The sequence below is a fragment of the Oncorhynchus tshawytscha genome, linkage group LG13 (assembly GCF_018296145.1).
Source record: "Oncorhynchus tshawytscha isolate Ot180627B linkage group LG13, Otsh_v2.0, whole genome shotgun sequence".
Classification (NCBI taxonomy): domain Eukaryota; kingdom Metazoa; phylum Chordata; class Actinopteri; order Salmoniformes; family Salmonidae; genus Oncorhynchus; species Oncorhynchus tshawytscha.
Window position 1 is genome coordinate 18,114,263 of NC_056441.1, and position 17,470 is coordinate 18,131,732.

Consider the following 17,470-nt stretch of genomic DNA (forward strand, 5'->3'; position numbering starts at 1 on the left):
AGCTGAAAATGTCCCAGTTTTTCCATGGCCTGCACACTCACCAGACATGTCACCCACTGAGCATGTTTGGGATGCTCTGGATTGACGTGTATGACAGCATGTTCCAGTTCCCGTCAATATCCAGCAACTTCGCACAGCCATTGAAGAGGAGTGGGACAACATTCCACTGCCTGATCAACTCAATGTGAAGAAGATGTGTCGCGATGCATGAGGCAAATCTTGGCCACACCAGATACTGACTGTTTTTTTTATCCACACCCCTACCTTTTCTTATGGTATCTGTGACCAACAGATATATATCTGTATTCCCAGTCGTGAAATCCAGTGATTAAGGCCTAATGAATTGATTGAAATTGACTGATTTCCTTGTATGAACTGTAAATCAGTCAAATCTTTGAAATTGTTGCACGTTGCTTAATAATGTTCTCTCTCTCAGTGTAATGGAGCAGTTTCAGACAGATTTCTTTTCTCTTTTGACTCGGTCATTAAACTCGTATTAAAATGTCTCCAGGAGATTTTTCTGTTCATTTTTTTCTGTAACCATTAGACCAATATAAAAACTCATCTTGTAATGTTAAATTCAGGTAAATCATTTCAAAGTTGTTTTCAATTTGACTCAAAGTATAGTATGAGTTGACGCATAACAGTACCCACCTGGCACAGACATCAGTTTAACATTTCGTTTTGATTTACACTTGTTGTCACTCAACTCACTCTGACATTTTGATTTGAGCCTGGTTGAGGCAACTCCCAAACGCATTGTTAACAACAAAAATAAATAAGCATTTGTTCAACAGTTTACTTTAGTTTCTAACTATTTTTGAATCTGTTGCACCAGGCAATGGTTTCGGGATCTATGTGATGTTTGTCTATGTGGTCTGAGCAAGAATGATTGAGTGAGGCTGTCATGAGGAGGTCATTTGGGTTGGCTTGCCCACTTGTTGTGCCTCCAATAAATGCTGCAACAATTTATAAAACTTAATAGTTCCATTTGTAATCCATAACCCTCTCTGAAGTTTGAAACGTTGTTTTTCATGAATCTGTCCATTTAGTTTTCTATTCATCAGACTCAGACTGGTTTTACTGAACCTGTTTTCTCTGTCAAGGTATTTTCTTCCTGACACATTTCTCTTTTTTTCTCAACGTAATTCAAAGTTGTGAAAGTGATAGCGTCTCCAAGGGCTATGCCCTAAACGGTTTGCAGTTTGGCATTGGTGCTCAATGGCAAGAATAGCAGGAGGTCATGTTTGAACATGCCAAATGTAGCCTACAATTCTGAGACACCCACCGTTGAAGTCAGTGAGCTCTCTCTCGCTAGCAATGTCTGTCTGTCTGTCTGTCTGTCTGTCTGTCTGTCTGTCTGTCTGTCTGTCTGTCTGTCTGTCTGTCTGTCTGTCTGTCTGTCTGTCTGTCTGTCTGTCTGTCTGTCTGTCTGTCTGTCTGTCTGTCTGTCTGTCTGTCTGTCTGTCTGTCTGTCTGTCTGTCTGTCTGTCTGTCTGTCTGTCTGTCTGTCTGTCTCAACCTATACATCTTTGTGGAACTATTTCACCTTCTATACGTAACCTAGAGACCTAAACATATTATGAAGAAATGCATGATCAAGCAACACTTTCTCTACCTGTGATTAGGTATGACAGATTAGGTATGATTAGGTACCAGTCGTTGGGTAGAGAGCTGCAGAAGACTCATCTGATGGTGAATAGAAGCTGATAAAGTGATGACAGGAGGTCATCGGCAGCCATCAGAGTCTCGAAGGGACAGGACACCTGAAGGTACACAGGTATTCACACACAAATACACACACGGACGCACGCACGCACACACACACACACACACACACACACACACACACACACACACACACACACACACACACACACACACACACACACACACACACACACACACACACACACACACACACAGAACAGATGTCACCACCACAGTGTGTTATGGATACCCCTCCTCTCGAAATCCGACATATAGATTTTTGGCTCAGAGGGATGAGTGGACTATGGGCATACCAGAAAGTGAGAGAGAAAAAGAGGGAGAGGGAGAGAGAAAGACAGAGAAAATTCAAGAGAGTGAAATATAGGGATCACATTTACATACATCTACAGTGAATATTTACAATATGAATTGGCTTACTGACTCTACATTGAAGATGAATTCATAATGACTATTTGCCACGACATGAAATGTAAATCACACTCTCTCTTGTGATTTTGAAAGCTGTGCCAGGTGTCAGGAAGTAAAGGTATGGATGGGACATGAGATCCCTCTCACTGCAGCTCCTGAGGGCTCCTTGCTAAGAGCCAGGTAGGGCTATGACCACACCTGATCAGCATATGTTTTGATCCACAGTACACGTAAACACCCACAGCACAAAGCCCTTAGGGCCCGTAATACAACTGATTGCAGCTATCTCACACACGCACATGCATTTGCACACTATGTTACAAATGCACACACACAATGTAACATATACTGTAAAAAATGTGGATCAATTTTGTGTTATTTTAATGGAAAAAAATGTGATTTTCTTTCAAAAACAAGGAAAGTGAATGGTAGTGTATACTCTACATGACCAAAACTATGTGGACACTATGTATGCAGGTCAGTTAAGAACACATTCTTATTTACAATGCCTACCGGGGAACAGTGGGTTAACTCCCTGTTCAGGAGCAGATCAACATATTTTTACCTTGTCACCTCTGGGACTTGATCTAGCAACCTTTACGGTTACTGACCAAACACTCTAACCACTAGGCTACCTGTCGCCCCAGCTACAACAGCCTCCATTCCTATGGGAAGGCTTTCCACTCCACTACATATTGGAACATTGCTGTGGGTGCTGGCTTTTATTCAGCCACAAGAACATTAAGTGAGTTCGGGCACTGATGTTGAGCGATTAGGCCTTGCTCACAGTCAGCGTTCCAATTCATCCCAAAGGTGTTCGATGGGGTTGAGGTCAGGGCTCTGTGCAGGCCAGTCAAGTTCTTCCACACCGTTCTCGACAAAGGTTTTATGTATGGACCTCACTTTGTCATGCTGAAACAGGAATGGGCCTTCCCAAAACTGTTGCCACAAAGTTGGAAGCACAGAATTGTCTAAAATGTCATTGTTCAGAATTACCCTTCACTGGAACTAAGGGGCCTAGCCCGAACCATGAAAAACAGTCCCAGACCCTAATTCCTCCTCCACCAAACTTTACATTTGGCACTATGCATTCGGGCAGGGAGCACGCTCCTGGCACCTGCCAAACCCAGATTCGTCCGATGGACTTCCAGATGGTGAAGAGTGATTAATCATATCAAAAATTTAATTAAATTAAATCAAACTTTATTTGTCACATGCGCCAAATACAACAAGTGTAGACCTGAAATGCTTACTTAAAAGCCCATAACCAACAGTGCAGTTCAAGAAGAGTTAAGAAAATATTTACCAAATTAAATACATTTAAAAAAAAATATATATATAAAAAGTAACACAATAACATAACAATAAGGAAGCTATGTACAGGGGGTACCGGTACTGAGTCAGTGTGCCGGGGTACAGGTTAGCAGTTAACAAAACAAATGGGGAGGGGGGTGGGGGTCAATGTAATAGTCTGGTGGTCATTTGATTAATTGTTCAGCAGTCTTATGGCTTGGGGGTAGAATCTGTTAAGGAGCCTTTGGTCCTAGACTTGGCGCTCCGGTACCGCAAACCGTGCGGTAGCAGAGAAAACAGTCTATGACTTGGGTGACTGGAGTCTCTGACAATTTTATGGGCTTTCCTCTGACACCGCCTATTATATACAGTTGAAATTGGAAGTTTACAGACACTTAGGTTGGAGTCATTAAAACTCATTTTTCAACCACTCCACAAATTTCCAGTTAACAAACTATACTTTTGGTAAGTCGGTTAGGACATCTACTTTGTGCATGACACAAGTAATTTTTCCAACAATTGTTTACAGACAGATTATTTCACTTATAATTCACTGTATCACAATTCCAGTGAGTCAGAAGTTTACATACACTAAGTTGACTGTGCCTTTAAACAGCTTGGAAAATTCCAGAAAATGATGTCATGGCATTAGAAGCTTCTGATAGGCTAATTGATATAATTTGAGTTGGATGTGTACCTGTGGATGTATTTCATAGCCTACCTTCAAACTCAGTGCCTCTTTGCTTGACATCATGGGAAAATCAAAAGAAATCGTCCAAGACCTACAATAGTACGCAAGTATAAACACCATGGGACCATGCAGCCGTCATATCGCTCAGGAAGGAGACACATTCTGTCTCCTAGAAATAAACGTACTTTGGCGCATGATGTGGCAGCATCATGTTGTGGGTGTGCTTTGCTTCAGGAGAGACTGGTGCACTTCACAAAATAGATGGTATCATGAGGAGGAAAATGACGTGGATATATTGAAGCAACATCTCAAGACATCAGTCAGGAAATTAAAGCTGGGTTTCAAATGGGTCTTCCAAATGGACAATTGACAAATGGACAATGGAAAAATGGACAATGACCTCAATCATTCCAAGGTTGTGGCAAAATGGCTTAAGGACAACAAAGTCAAGGTATTGGAGTGGCCATCAAAAAGCCCTGACCTCAATCCCAGAAAATTTCTGGGCAGAACTGAAAAAGCATGTGCGAGCAAGGAGGCCTACCAACCTGACTCAGTTACATCAGCTCTCTCAGGAGGAATGGGCCAAAATTCACCCAACTTATTGTGGGAAGCTTGTGGAGGGCTACCCAAAACATTTGACCCTAGTTAAACAATTTAAAGGCAACGCTACCAAATACTAATTGAGTGTTTGTAAACTTCTGACCCTCTGGGAATGTGATGAATGAAATAAAAGCTGAAATAAATAATTCTCTCCGCAATTATTTTGACATTTCACAGTCTTAAAATAAAGTCTTAAAATAAAGAGGTGATCCTAACTGACCAATTTTAACTAAGATTAAATGCCAGAAATGGTGAAAAACTGAGTGTAAATGTATTTGGCTAAGGTGTACGTAAACTTCTGACTCCAACTGTATATTCTAGATGGAAGGAAGCTTGACCCCAGTGATGTACTTGGCCGTACGCACTACCCTCTGTAGCACCTTACGGTCAGATGCCGAGCAGTTGCCATACCAGGCAGTGATGCAACCGGTCAGGATGCTCTTGGTGTTGTAGCTGTAGAACGTTTTGAGGATCTGGGGACCCATGCCAAATCTTTGCAGTCTCCTGAGTGGGAAAAGGTTTTTGTCGTGTCCTCTTCACGACTGTCTTGGTGTGTTTGGACCATGATAGTTCATTGGTGATGTGGACATCAAGGAACCTGAAACTCTCGACTCGCTCCACTACAGCCCCGTTGATGTTAATGTGGGCCTATTTGGCCCTCCCTTTTCCTGTAGTCCACGATCAGCTCCTTTGTCTTGTTTACATTGAGGGAGAGGTTGTTGTCCTGGCACCACACTGCCAGGTCTCTGACCTCCTCCCTATAGGCTGTCTCATCATTGTCGGTGATCAGGGCTACCGCTGTTGTGTCGTCAGCAAACTTAATGATGGTGTTGCAGTCGTGTTTGGCCACGCAGTCATGGGTGAACAGGGAGTACAGGAGGGGTCTAAGTACACACCCCTGAGGGGCCCCAGTGTTGAGGATCAGCGTGGCAGACGTGTTGTTGTCTACCCTCACCACCTGGGGGTGGCCCGTCAGGAAGTCCAGGATCCAGTTGCAAAGGGAGGTGTTTTGTCCCAAGGTCCTTAGCTTAGTGATGAGCTTTGTGGGCACTATGGTGTTGAACGTTGAGCTGTAGTCAATGAACAGCATTCTAACATAGGTGTTCCTTTTGTCCAGGTGGGAAAGGGCAGTGTGGAGTGCGATTGAGATTGGGTCATCTGTGGATCTGTTTGGGCAGTATGCAAATTGGAGTGGGTCTAGGGTGTCCGGGAGGATGCTGTTGATCTGAGCCATGACCAGCCTTTCAAAGCACTTCATGGCTACTGATGTGAGTGCTCCTGGGCATTAATCATTTAGGCAGGTTACCTTCCCTTCCTTGGGCGCAGTGACTATGGTGTTCTGCTTGAAACATGTCGCTATTACAGACTCAGTCAGGGAGAGGTTGAAAATGTCTGTGAAGACACTTGCCATTTGTTCTGCACATGCTTTGAGTACAGGTCCTGGTAATCCATCTGGCCCACAGTTTTGTGAATGTTGACCTGTTTATAGGTCTTGTTTACATCGGCTACTGAGAGCGTTATCACCAGTCATCCAGAACAGCGAGCATAAAAGGCATAAAAGGCATTTAGCTCATCCGGTAGGCTTGTGTCACTGGGCAGCTCACATCTGGGTTTCCCTTTGCAGTCCATAATAGTTTTCAAGCCCTGCCACATCCGCCGAGCGTCAGAGCCGGTGTAGTAGGATTCAAACTTAATCCTGTATTGACGCTTTGTTGTTTGATGGTTCGTCTGAGGGCATAGCAAGATTTCTTATAAACGTTCATAATAGTGTCCTGCTCCTTGAAAGCGGCAGCTCTAGCCTTTAGCGTGATGTGGATATTGTCTGTAATCCATGGCTTCTGGTTTGGATATGTACGTACAGTCTCTGTGGGGATGACATCGTAGAGGCACTTATTGATGAAGCCGATGACTGAGTTGGTATACTCCTCAAAGCCGTTGGTTGAATCCCGGAACATATTCCAGTCTGTACTAGCAAAACAGTCCTGTAGCATTGCATCTGCTTCATCTGACCACTTCCGTATTGAGCGAGTCACTGGTACTTCCTGAATTAGTTTTGCTTGTAAGCAGGAATCAGTAGGATAGAAATATGGTCAGATTTTACAATTGGAGAGTGGGGGAGAGCTTTGTACGCATCCCTGTGTATGGAGTAAAGGTGGTCTAGAGTTTTTTTCCCCCTCTGGTTGCCTATTTGGTAAAAATTTGGTAAAACTGATTTAAGTTTGCCTGCCTTAAAGTCCCCAGCCACTTTGGCCTTATAGTTGAGTGCGGTCTTAGTGGCAGCATCGGTCTGTGGTGGTAAATAAACAGATATGAATAATATACATGAGAACTCTCTTGGTAGATAGTGTGGTCTACAGCTTATCATAAGGTACTCTACCTTAGGCGAGCAATACCTCGAGACATCTTTAATATTAGACATCTCACACCAGCTGTTATTGACAAAAAGACACACACACCCACCCCTCGTCTTACCAGATGTAGCATCTCTGTTCTGCCGGTGCATGGAATATCCCTCCAGCTCTACAGTGGGGAGAACATGTATTTGATACACTGCTGATTTTGCAGGTTTTCATACTTACAAAGCATGTAGAGGTCTGTAATTTGTATCATAGGTACACTTCAACTGTGAGAGACGGAATCTAAAACAAAAATCCAGAAAATCACATTGTATGATTTTTAAGTAATTAATTAGCATTTTATTGCACTGTATATTACCCGTGTCGTCGTTCAGCCACAACTCGGTGAAACACAAGATATTACAGTTCTTAATGTCCCGTTGGTAGGATAATCGTAGGTCATCAATTTTATTTTCCAATGATTCCATGTTAGCAAGTAGAATTGATGGCAGTGGGAGTTCACACGCTTGCCTACGGATTCTCTAAAGGCAGCCCGATCTGTGTCCTCTTTTCCTCCGTCTTTTCTTCACGCAAATGACAGGGAACTGGGCCTGTTCCCGAGAGAGCGGTATATCCTTCTCATCGGACTCATTTAAGGAAAAAGCTTCTTCCAATTTGTGGTGAATAATCGCTGTTCTGATGTCTAGAAGTTATTTTTGGTCATAAGAGATGGTAGTAGCAACATTATGTACAAAATAAGTAAAAAACTAAGTTGCAAACAATGCAAAAAAACAAACAAAATAGCACAATTGGTGAGGAGCATGTAAAACGTCAGCCATCCTCTTCGGCACCAGAGAACACATTTCCACTGCTCCAGAGTCCAATGGTGGCAAGCTTAACACCATTCCAGCCGACACTTGGCATTACTCATGGTGATCTTAGTCTTGTGAGGCTGCTCGGCAGTTTAGAACTTGGTAGTAAGTGTTAGAGCCAAGGACAGACCATTCTTACGGTCTTCAGCATTCTGAGGTCCTGTTCTGTGAGCTTGTGTGGCCTACCACTTTGCGGCTGAGTCGTTGGTGCTCCTAGACATTTCCACTTCACAATAACAGCGCTTACAGATGACCGGGGCAGCTCTAGCAGGGCCAAGATTTTACGAACTGACTTGTTGGAAAGGTGGCCTCCTATGACGGTGCCATGTTGAAGTCAAAGATGGACAAACAGACAGACAGACAGACAGACAGACAGACAGAGGCAGACAGACAGACAGGCAGACAGACAGAGACAGACAGAGACAGAGACAGAGACACAGACAGACAGACAGACAGACAGACAGACAGACAGACAGACAGACAGACAGACAGACAGACAGACAGACAGACAGACGGACAGACGGACAGACGGACAGACGGACAGACAACAGATAGACAGAGGACAGAAGACAGACAGACAGACAGACAGACAGACAGACAGACAGACAGACAGACAGACAGACAGACAGATAGACAGACAGACAGATAGACAGGGGCAGACAGACAGACAGACAGACAGACAGACAGACAGACAGACAGACAGACAGACAGACAGACAGACAGACAGACAGACAGACAGACAGACAGACAGACAGACAGACAGACAGACAGACAGACAGACAGACAGATAGATAAACAGACGGACAGACAAATAGAGAGATGGAAAGATAGAAAGGCAAAACTCACTTATCAGGGTAGTCTAGTTATTGACACGTCGGCAGCCATTGACCCCTCCCTTTTGAGTGGCAGCCAAAATTAATTCCACCATCGACAGATGTGTGTCTCCCGGTGCCGATAAAGGGATCGAGCCGATGGAGGGATTGACAGTATGATCGAGAAACAAAGAAAGCGAGTTGATGAGAGAGAGTGTGAGAGATAACATCATGTCTCTGATGTTGCTAGTAGAAAGTGTGATGTGGTGTCAGGCAGTGAATACAGGCATTTTAAAGTTATTCTAGCTATCTCTAGTCCAGTGGCACCTACTGCTTAACACAGAGTAGGGTTGGAAAATTCTGTTTTGCCAGAAATCCCGGTTGGCGTATTCCTAGATTTCCTGCTTATTTCTTCCTGATTATGGACATTTTCTGGAAAAACAGGGATCTTGGGGAAAGTTACCAGAATTTTGCAACCCTATGTATATAAGTCAACTAAACCATTGAAGTGTGTCCATAATGAACTATAGAACATATCAGTTTCATTACCACCTAAACAAGGCAAAAGACGTAGCAAGAAAAATGGGGGAATGGCACCATTTATTGCCACCAAGGGTGAACTTTAGCTCAATAAACATCAGTTTAATGGGGCCATCAAGTCGTGGGCGGTCCCATGACTATTTCATTGGAATAGAAGCAAGTCTCACCTGTAGCTACATGGTAATAATGAGGCTATTACCCTTAGTTTAAAGATCCTCTCCTCAGCAGTCTTCATTCCCTCTAATGGAGGCATGAGGGATGCAGATAACAGAGAGAGAGGAGGGATGGAGAGAACAGAGAGAAGAGGGATGGAGAGAACAGTGAGTGGAGGGATGGAGATAACAGAGAGAGAGAGGAGGGATGGAGAGAACAGTGAGTGGAGGGATGGAGATAACAGAGAGAGAGGAGGGATGGAGAGAACAGAGAGAGTGGAGGGATGGAGAGAACAGAGAGAAGAGGGATGGAGAGAACAGAGAGAAGAGGGATGGGGAGAACAGAGAGAAGAGGGATGGAGAGAACAGAGAGAGTGGAGGGATGGAGAGAACAGAGAGAGTGGAGGGATGGAGAGAACAGAGAGAAGAGGGATGAGAGAACAGAGAGAAGAGGGATGGAGAGAACAGAGAGAAGAGGGATGAGATAACAGAGAGAAGAGGGATGGAGAGAACAGAGAGAGTGGAGGGATGGAGAGAACAGAGAGAGTGGAGGGATGGAGAGAACAGATGGAGAGTGGAGGGATGGAGAGAACAGAGAGAGTAGAGGGATGGAGAGAACAGAGAGTGGAGGGATGGAGAGAACAGAGAGAGAGGAGGGATGGAGAGAACAGAGAGAGAGGAGGGATGGAGAGAACAGATAGAGTGGAGGGATGGAGAGAACAGTGAGTGGAGGGATAGAGAGATCTGAGAGAGTGGAGGGATGGAGAGAACTGAGGGAATGGAGGGATGTAGAGAACAGAGAGCCTGGAGGGATGGAGAGAACAGAGAGAGTGGAGGGATGGAGAGAACAGAGAGAGGAGGGATGGAGAGAACAGAGAGAGAGAGGAGGGATGGAGAGAACATAGAGAAGAGGGATGGAGAGAACAGAGAGAAGAGGGATGGAGAGAACAGAGAGAAGAAGGATGGAGAGAACAGAGAGAAGAAGGATGGAGAGAACAGAGAGAAGAGGGATGGAGAGAACAGAGAGAGTGAAGGGATGAAGCCAACAGAGAGAGTGGAGGGATGGAGAGAATAGAGAGAAGAGGGATGGAGAGAACAGAGAGAGAGGAGGGATGGAGAGAACAGAGAGAGGAGGGATGGAGAGAACAGAGAGAGAGGAGGGATGGAGAGAACAGAGAGTGGAGGGATGGAGAGAACCGTGAGTGGAGGGATGGAGAGAACAGAGAGAGGGGGATGGAGAGAACAGAGAGAGAGGAGGGATGGAGAGAACAGAGAGTGGAGGGATGGAGAGAACAGAGAGAGGAGGGATGGAGAGAACAGAGAGGGGGGATGGAGAGAACAGACAGAGGAGGGATGGAGAGAACAGAGAGAGGAGGGATGGAGAGAACAGAGAGAGGGGGGATGGAGAGAACAGAGAGAGAGGAGGGATGGAGAGAACAGTGAGTGGAGGGATGGAGAGAACAGAGAGAGTGGAGGGATGGAGAGAACAGTGAGTGGAGGGATGGAGAGAACAGAGAGAGAGGAGGGATGGAGAGAACAGTGAGTGGAGGGATGGAGAGAACAGAGAGAGGAGGGATGAGAGAGAGTGGAGGGATGGAGAGAACAGATAGAGGAGGGATGGAGAGAACAGAGAGAGTGGAGGGATGGAGAGAGTGGAGGGATGGAGAGAACAGAGAGAGGAGGGATGGAGAGAACAGAGAGAGAGGAGGGATTGAGTGAACAGATAGAGTGGAGGGATGGAGAGAACAGTGAGTGGAGGGATGGAGAGAACTGAGAGAGTGGAGGGATGGAGAGAACTGAGAGAATGGAGGGATGGAGAGAACAGAGAGACTGCAGGGATGGAGAGAACAGAGAGAGTGGAGGGATGTAGAGAACAGAGAGAGGAGGGATGGAGAGAACAGAGTGAGAGGAGGGATGGAGAGAACATAGAGAAGAGGGATGGAGAGAACAGAGAGAAGAGGGATGGAGAGAACAGAGAGAGGAGGGATGGAGAGAACAGAGAGAGGAGGGATGGAGAGAACAGAGAGAGAGGAGGGATGGAGAGAACAGAGAGAGGAGGGATGGAGAGAACAGAGAGAGAGAGGAGGGATGGAGAAAACATAGAGAAGAGGGATGGAGAGAACAGAGAGAGTGGAGGGATGGAGAGAACAGAGAGTGGAGGGATGGAGAGAACAGAGAGAGGAGGGATGGAGAGAACAGAGAGAGAGGAGGGATGGAGAGAACAGAGAGAGGAGGGATGGAGAGAACAGAGAGAGGAGGGATGGAGAGAACAGATAGAGTGGAGGGATGGAGAGAACAGTGAGTGGAGGGATGGAGAGAACAGAGAGAGTGGAGGGATGGAGAGAACTGAGAGAATGGAGGGATGGAGAGAACAGAGAGACTGCAGGGATGGAGAGAACAGAGAGAGTGGAGGGATGTAGAGAACAGAGAGAGGAGGGATGGAGAGAACAGAGTGAGAGGAGGGATGGAGAGAACATAGAGAAGAGGGATGGAGTGGAGAACAGAGAGAAGAGGGATGGAGAGAACAGAGAGAGGAGGGATGGAGAGAACAGAGAGAGGAGGGATGGAGAGAACAGAGAGAGGAGGGATGGAGAGAACAGAGAGAGGAGGGATGGAGAGAACAGAGAACAGAGAGAGAGGAGGGATGGAGAAACATAGAGAAGAGGGATGGAGAGAACAGAGAGAAGAGGGATGGAGAGAACAGAGAGTGGAGGGATGGAGAGAACAGAGAGAGGAGGGATGGAGAGAACAGAGAGAGAGGAGGGATGGAGAGAACAGTGAGTGGAGGGATGGAGAGAACAGAGAGAGTGGAGGGATGGAGAGAACAGAGAGAGTGGAGGGATGGAGAGAACAGAGAGAGTGGAGGGATGGAGAGAACAGAGAGAAGAGGGATGGAGAGAACAGAGAGAAGAAGGATGGAGAGAACAGAGAGAAGAGGGATGGAGAGAACAGAGAGAGTGAAGGGATGAAGCCAACAGAGAGAGTGGAGGGATGGAGAGAATAGAGAGAAGAGGGATGGAGAGAACAGAGAGAGAGGAGGGATGGAGAGAACAGAGAGGAGGGATGGAGAGAACAGAGAGAGAGGAGGGATGGAGAGAACAGAGAGTGGAGGGATGGAGAGAACCGTGAGTGGAGGGATGGAGAGAACAGAGAGAGGGGGATGGAGAGAACAGAGAGAGAGGAGGGATGGAGAGAACAGAGAGAGTGGAGGGATGGAGAGAACAGAGAGAGGAGGGATGGAGAGAACAGAGAGAGGGGGGATGGAGAGAACAGACAGAGGAGGGATGGAGAGAACAGAGAGAGGAGGGATGGGAGAGAACAGAGAGAGAGGGGGATGGAGAGAACAGAGAGAGGAGGGATGGAGAGAACAGTGAGTGGAGGGATGGAGAGAACAGAGAGAGTGGAGGGATGGAGAGAACAGTGAGTGGAGGGATGGAGAGAACAGAGAGAGAGGAGGGATGGGAACAGAGAGAGGAGGGATGGAGAGAACAGTGAGTGGAGGGATGGAGAGAACAGAGAGAGGAGGGATGAGAGAACAGAGTGGAGGGATGGAGAGAACAGATAGAGGAGGGATGGAGAGAACAGAGAGAGTGGAGGGATGGAGAGAGTGGAGGGATGGAGAGAACAGAGAGAGGAGGGATGGAGAGAACAGAGAGAGAGGAGGGATTGAGTGAACAGATAGAGTGGAGGGATGGAGAGAACAGTGAGTGGAGGGATGGAGAGAACTGAGAGAGTGGAGGGATGGAGAGAACTGAGAGAATGGAGGGATGGAGAGAACAGAGAGACTGCAGGGATGGAGAGAACAGAGAGAGTGGAGGGATGTAGAGAACAGAGAGAGGAGGGATGGAGAGAACAGAGGGATGAGAGGAGGGATGGAGAGAACATAGAGAAGAGGGATGGAGAGAACAGAGAGAAGAGGGATGGAGAGAACAGAGAGATGAGGGATGGAGAGAACAGAGAGAGGAGGGATGGAGAGAACAGAGAGAGAGGAGGGATGGAGAGAACAGTGAGTGGAGGGATGGAGAGAACAGAGAGAGTGGAGGGATGGAGAGAACAGAGAGAGTGGAGGGATGGAGAGAACAGATTGAAGAGGGATGGAGAGAACAGAGAGAAGAAGGATGGAGAGAACAGAGAGAAGAGGGATGGAGAGAACAGAGAGAAGAGGGATGGAGAGAATAGAGAGAGTGAATGGATGAAGAGAACAGAGAGAGGATGGGTGGAGAGAACAGAGAGAGTGGAGGGATGGAGAGAATAGAGAGAAGAGGGATGGAGAGAACAGAGAGAGAGGAGGGATGGAGAGAACAGAGAGAGGAGGAATGGAGAGAACAGAGAGAGAGGATGGATGGAAAGAACAGAGAGAGAGGAGGGATGGAAAGAACAGAGAGTGGAGGGATGGAGAGAACAGAGAGAGGAGGGATGGAGAGAACAGAGAGAGAGGAGGGATGGAAAGAACAGAGAGTGGAGGGATGGAGAGAACAGAGAGAGGAGGGATGGAGAGAACAGAGAGAGAGGAGGGATGGAAAGAACAGAGAGTGGAGGGATGGAGAGAACAGTGAGTGGAGGGATGGAGAGAACAGAGAGAGGGGGATGGAGAGAACAGAGAGAGGAGGGATGGAGAGAGAGAGGAGGGATGGAGAGAACAGAGAGTGGAGGGATGGAGAGAACAGAGAGAGTGGAGGGATGGAGAGAACAGTGAGTGGAGGGATGGAGAGAACAGAGAGAGAGGAGGGATGGAGAGAACAGTGAGTGGAGGGATGGAGAGAACAGAGAGAAGAGGGATGGAGAGAACAGAGAGAGGAGGGATGGAGAGAGAGTGGAGGGATGGAGAGAACAGATAGAGGAGGGATGGAGAGAACAGAGAGAGTGGAGGGATGGAGAGAGTGGAGGGATGGAGAGAACAGAGAGAGGATGGATGGAGAGAACAGAGAGAGAGGAGGGATTGAGTGAACAGATAGAGTGGAGGGATGGAGAGAACAGTGAGTGGAGGGATGGAGAGAACAGAGAGAAGGGGGATGGAGAGAACAGAGAGAGGAGGGATGAGAGAGAGTGGAGGGATGGAGAGAACAGATAGAGGAGGGATGGAGAGAACAGAGAGAGTGGAGGGATGGAGAGAGTGGAGGGATGGAGAGAACAGAGAGAGGATGGATGGAGAGAACAGAGAGAGAGGATGGGAGACAGAGAGAGAAGAGGGAGAGAACAGATAGAGTGGAGGGATGGAGAGAACAGTGAGTGGAGGGATGGAGAGAACTGAGAGAGTGGAGGGATGGAGAGAACTGAGAGAATGGAGGGATGGAGAGAACAGAGAGACTGGAGGGTTGGAGAGAACAGAGAGAGTGGAGGGATGGAGAGAACAGGGAGAGGAGGGATGGAGAGAACAGAGAGAGAGGAGGGATGGAGAGAACATAGAGAAGAGGGATGGAGAGAACAGAGAGAGGAGGGATGGAGAGAACAGAGAGAGTGGAGGGATGGAGAGAACAGAGAGAAGAAGGATGGAGAGAACAGAGAGAAGAGGGATGGAGAAAACAGAGAGAAGAGGGATGGAGAGAATAGAGAGAGTGAATGGATGAAGAGAACAGAGAGAGGATGGTGGAGAGAACAGAGAGTGTGGAGGGATGGAGAGAATAGAGAGAAGAGGGATGGAGAGAACAGAGAGAGAGGAGGGATGGAGAGATCAGAGAGAGGAGGAATGGAGAGAACAGAGAGAGAGGAGGGATGGAGAGAACATAGAGAAGAGGGATGGAGAGAACAGAGAGAGGAGGGATGGAGAGAACAGAGAGAGTGGATGGATGGAGAGAACAGATAGAGGAGGGATGGAGAGAACAGAGAGAGGAGGAATGGAGAGAACAGAGAGAGAGGAGGGATGGAGAGAACATAGAGAAGAGGGATGGAGAGAACAGAGAGAGGAGGGATGGAGAGAACAGAGAGAGTGGATGGATGGAGAGAACAGATAGAGGAGGGATGGAGAGAACAGAGAGAGGAGGGATGGAGAGAACAGTGAGTGGAGGGATGGAGAGAACAGAGAGAGTGGAGGGATGGAGAAAACAGTGAGTGGAGGGATGGAGAGAACAGTGAGTGGAGGGATGGAGAGAACAGAGAGAGAGGAGGGATGGAGAGAACAGTGAGTGGAGGGATGGAGAGAACAGTGAGTGGAGGGATGGAGAGAACAGAGAGAGGGGGGATGGAGAGAACAGTGAGTGGAGGGATGGAGAGAACAGAGAGAGGAGGGATGGAGAGAACAGAGAGTGGAGGGATGGAGAGAACAGTGAGTGGAGGGATGGAGGGAGCAGGGAGAAGAGGGATGGAGAGAACAGAGAGAGGAGGGATGGAGAGAACAGAGAGAGTGGAGGGATGGAGAGAACAGAGAGTGGAGGGATGGAGAGAACTAGAGAGTGGAGGGATGGAGGGAGCAGGGAGAAGAGGGATGGAGGGAGCAGGGAGAAGAGGGATGGAGGGAGCAGGGAGAAGAGGGATGGAGGGAGCAGGGAGAAGAGGGATAGAGGGAGCAGGGAGAAGAGGGATGGAGGGAGCAGGGAGAAGAGGGATGGGAACTCCCTAGACCCACTCCAATTTGCATACCGCCCCAAAAGGAACACCAATATAAGAATGCTATTCATTGACTATAGCTCATCGTTCAACACCATAGTGCTCTCCAAGCTAATCCCTAAGATAGGGACTGAACACCTCCCTGAACACCTCCCAACTGGATGCTGGACTTCCTGATGGGCCGCCCCCAGGTGGTGAGGTTAGGCAATAACACATCCGCCACGCTGACCCTCAATACGGTGACCCCTCAGGGGTGCGTGTTCCCCTCCTGTACTCCCTGTTATCTCACGACTGCGTGGCTGTGCACGACTCCAACCCCACAACGGTGGTAGGCCTGAGGGCAGGGGGGTTGGGTTAAATGTGGAAGACACATTTCAGTTGAAGGCTGTCCACTCTGATGTTGAAGGCTGTAGTTTATGAACAGCATTCTTACTTATGTATTCATCTAGTCCAGATGGAATGCGTCATCTGTGAAGCTGTTGGATCGATATGCAAATTGTAGTGGGTCTAGGGTGTTGGATAAGGTGTAGGTGAAATTATCCTTATCTAGCCTGTCAAAGCACTTCATGGTGACAGAAGTGAGTGCTACGGGGCGATAGTTATTTAGTTCAGTTACCTACACTTTCTCGGGTACAGAAACAATGGTGGACATCTTGAAGCAAGTGATGACAACAGACTGGGATAGGGAGAGATTGAATATGTCCGTAAACACTCCAGCCAGCTGGTCTGCACATGCTCTGAGGACGCAGCTAGTGATGATGTTTAAGCGTGTTAAACCTTGTGAGGGTTAACACACTTAAATGCCAACCCTTGAGAGTGAAAGAAAGAGAGCAAGCAGATAGTGAAAGAGAGAGAGCAAGAGTGAAAGACACTGGGAGAGATAAACAGAGAGAATTGGGAGAAAAAAATAGAGCATGAGATGGAAGCCGCAGTAGAGAAAACTATTTTGGAAGACAGTCAGAGGGAGAGGGAGAGGGAGAGGGAGAGCGAGAGGGAGAGGGAGGAGAAGGAAACCCCGGGTGGAGACAGAGAGGTCCATCCATCACGTTAGTCTCAACCTCACTATGACCCCAGTCTGGCAGCCAATGAGGCGCAGCCATCCCCAGTACACACACACACACACACACACACACACACACACACACACACACACACACACACACACACACACACACACACACACACACACACACACACACACACACATACACACACAGGGGAATCGGGTATCGTTTGTCGCTGAGTGGAGTCTGGATGCTCCCTTTGTGTCGCCCATCAGCGCCTCCCAGGATGCTTTGTTTTTATGTGACTAATGTGAGTACCAACACCAGACAGACGGCTCCTACACACAGACACACACACACTAGGGCTGGGCGATATGGAATAAAATCCATGTCATGATAAATTACTTGAATTGATGCGATAATGATAAATAGAGTAATAAGTTCATAACATTAACCTGTACCACATTTTATTAGAATTATCCTTGAAA

At 47.3% G+C, this 17,470-nt stretch overlaps 1 long non-coding RNA gene across 1 annotated transcript in view; it reads left to right on the top strand.

Moving 5' to 3' along the window:
* The first annotated feature begins 1,433 nt into the window (after positions 1-1,433).
* The window catches only part of LOC112265868, a 37,201-nt gene continuing 21,164 nt past the window's right edge, over positions 1,434-17,470 (top strand). The window contains exons 1-2 of the long non-coding RNA XR_002955825.2: positions 1,434-1,772; positions 2,233-2,319. This is a non-coding gene — a long non-coding RNA (uncharacterized LOC112265868). The remainder of the gene's footprint in view (positions 1,773-2,232; positions 2,320-17,470) is intronic.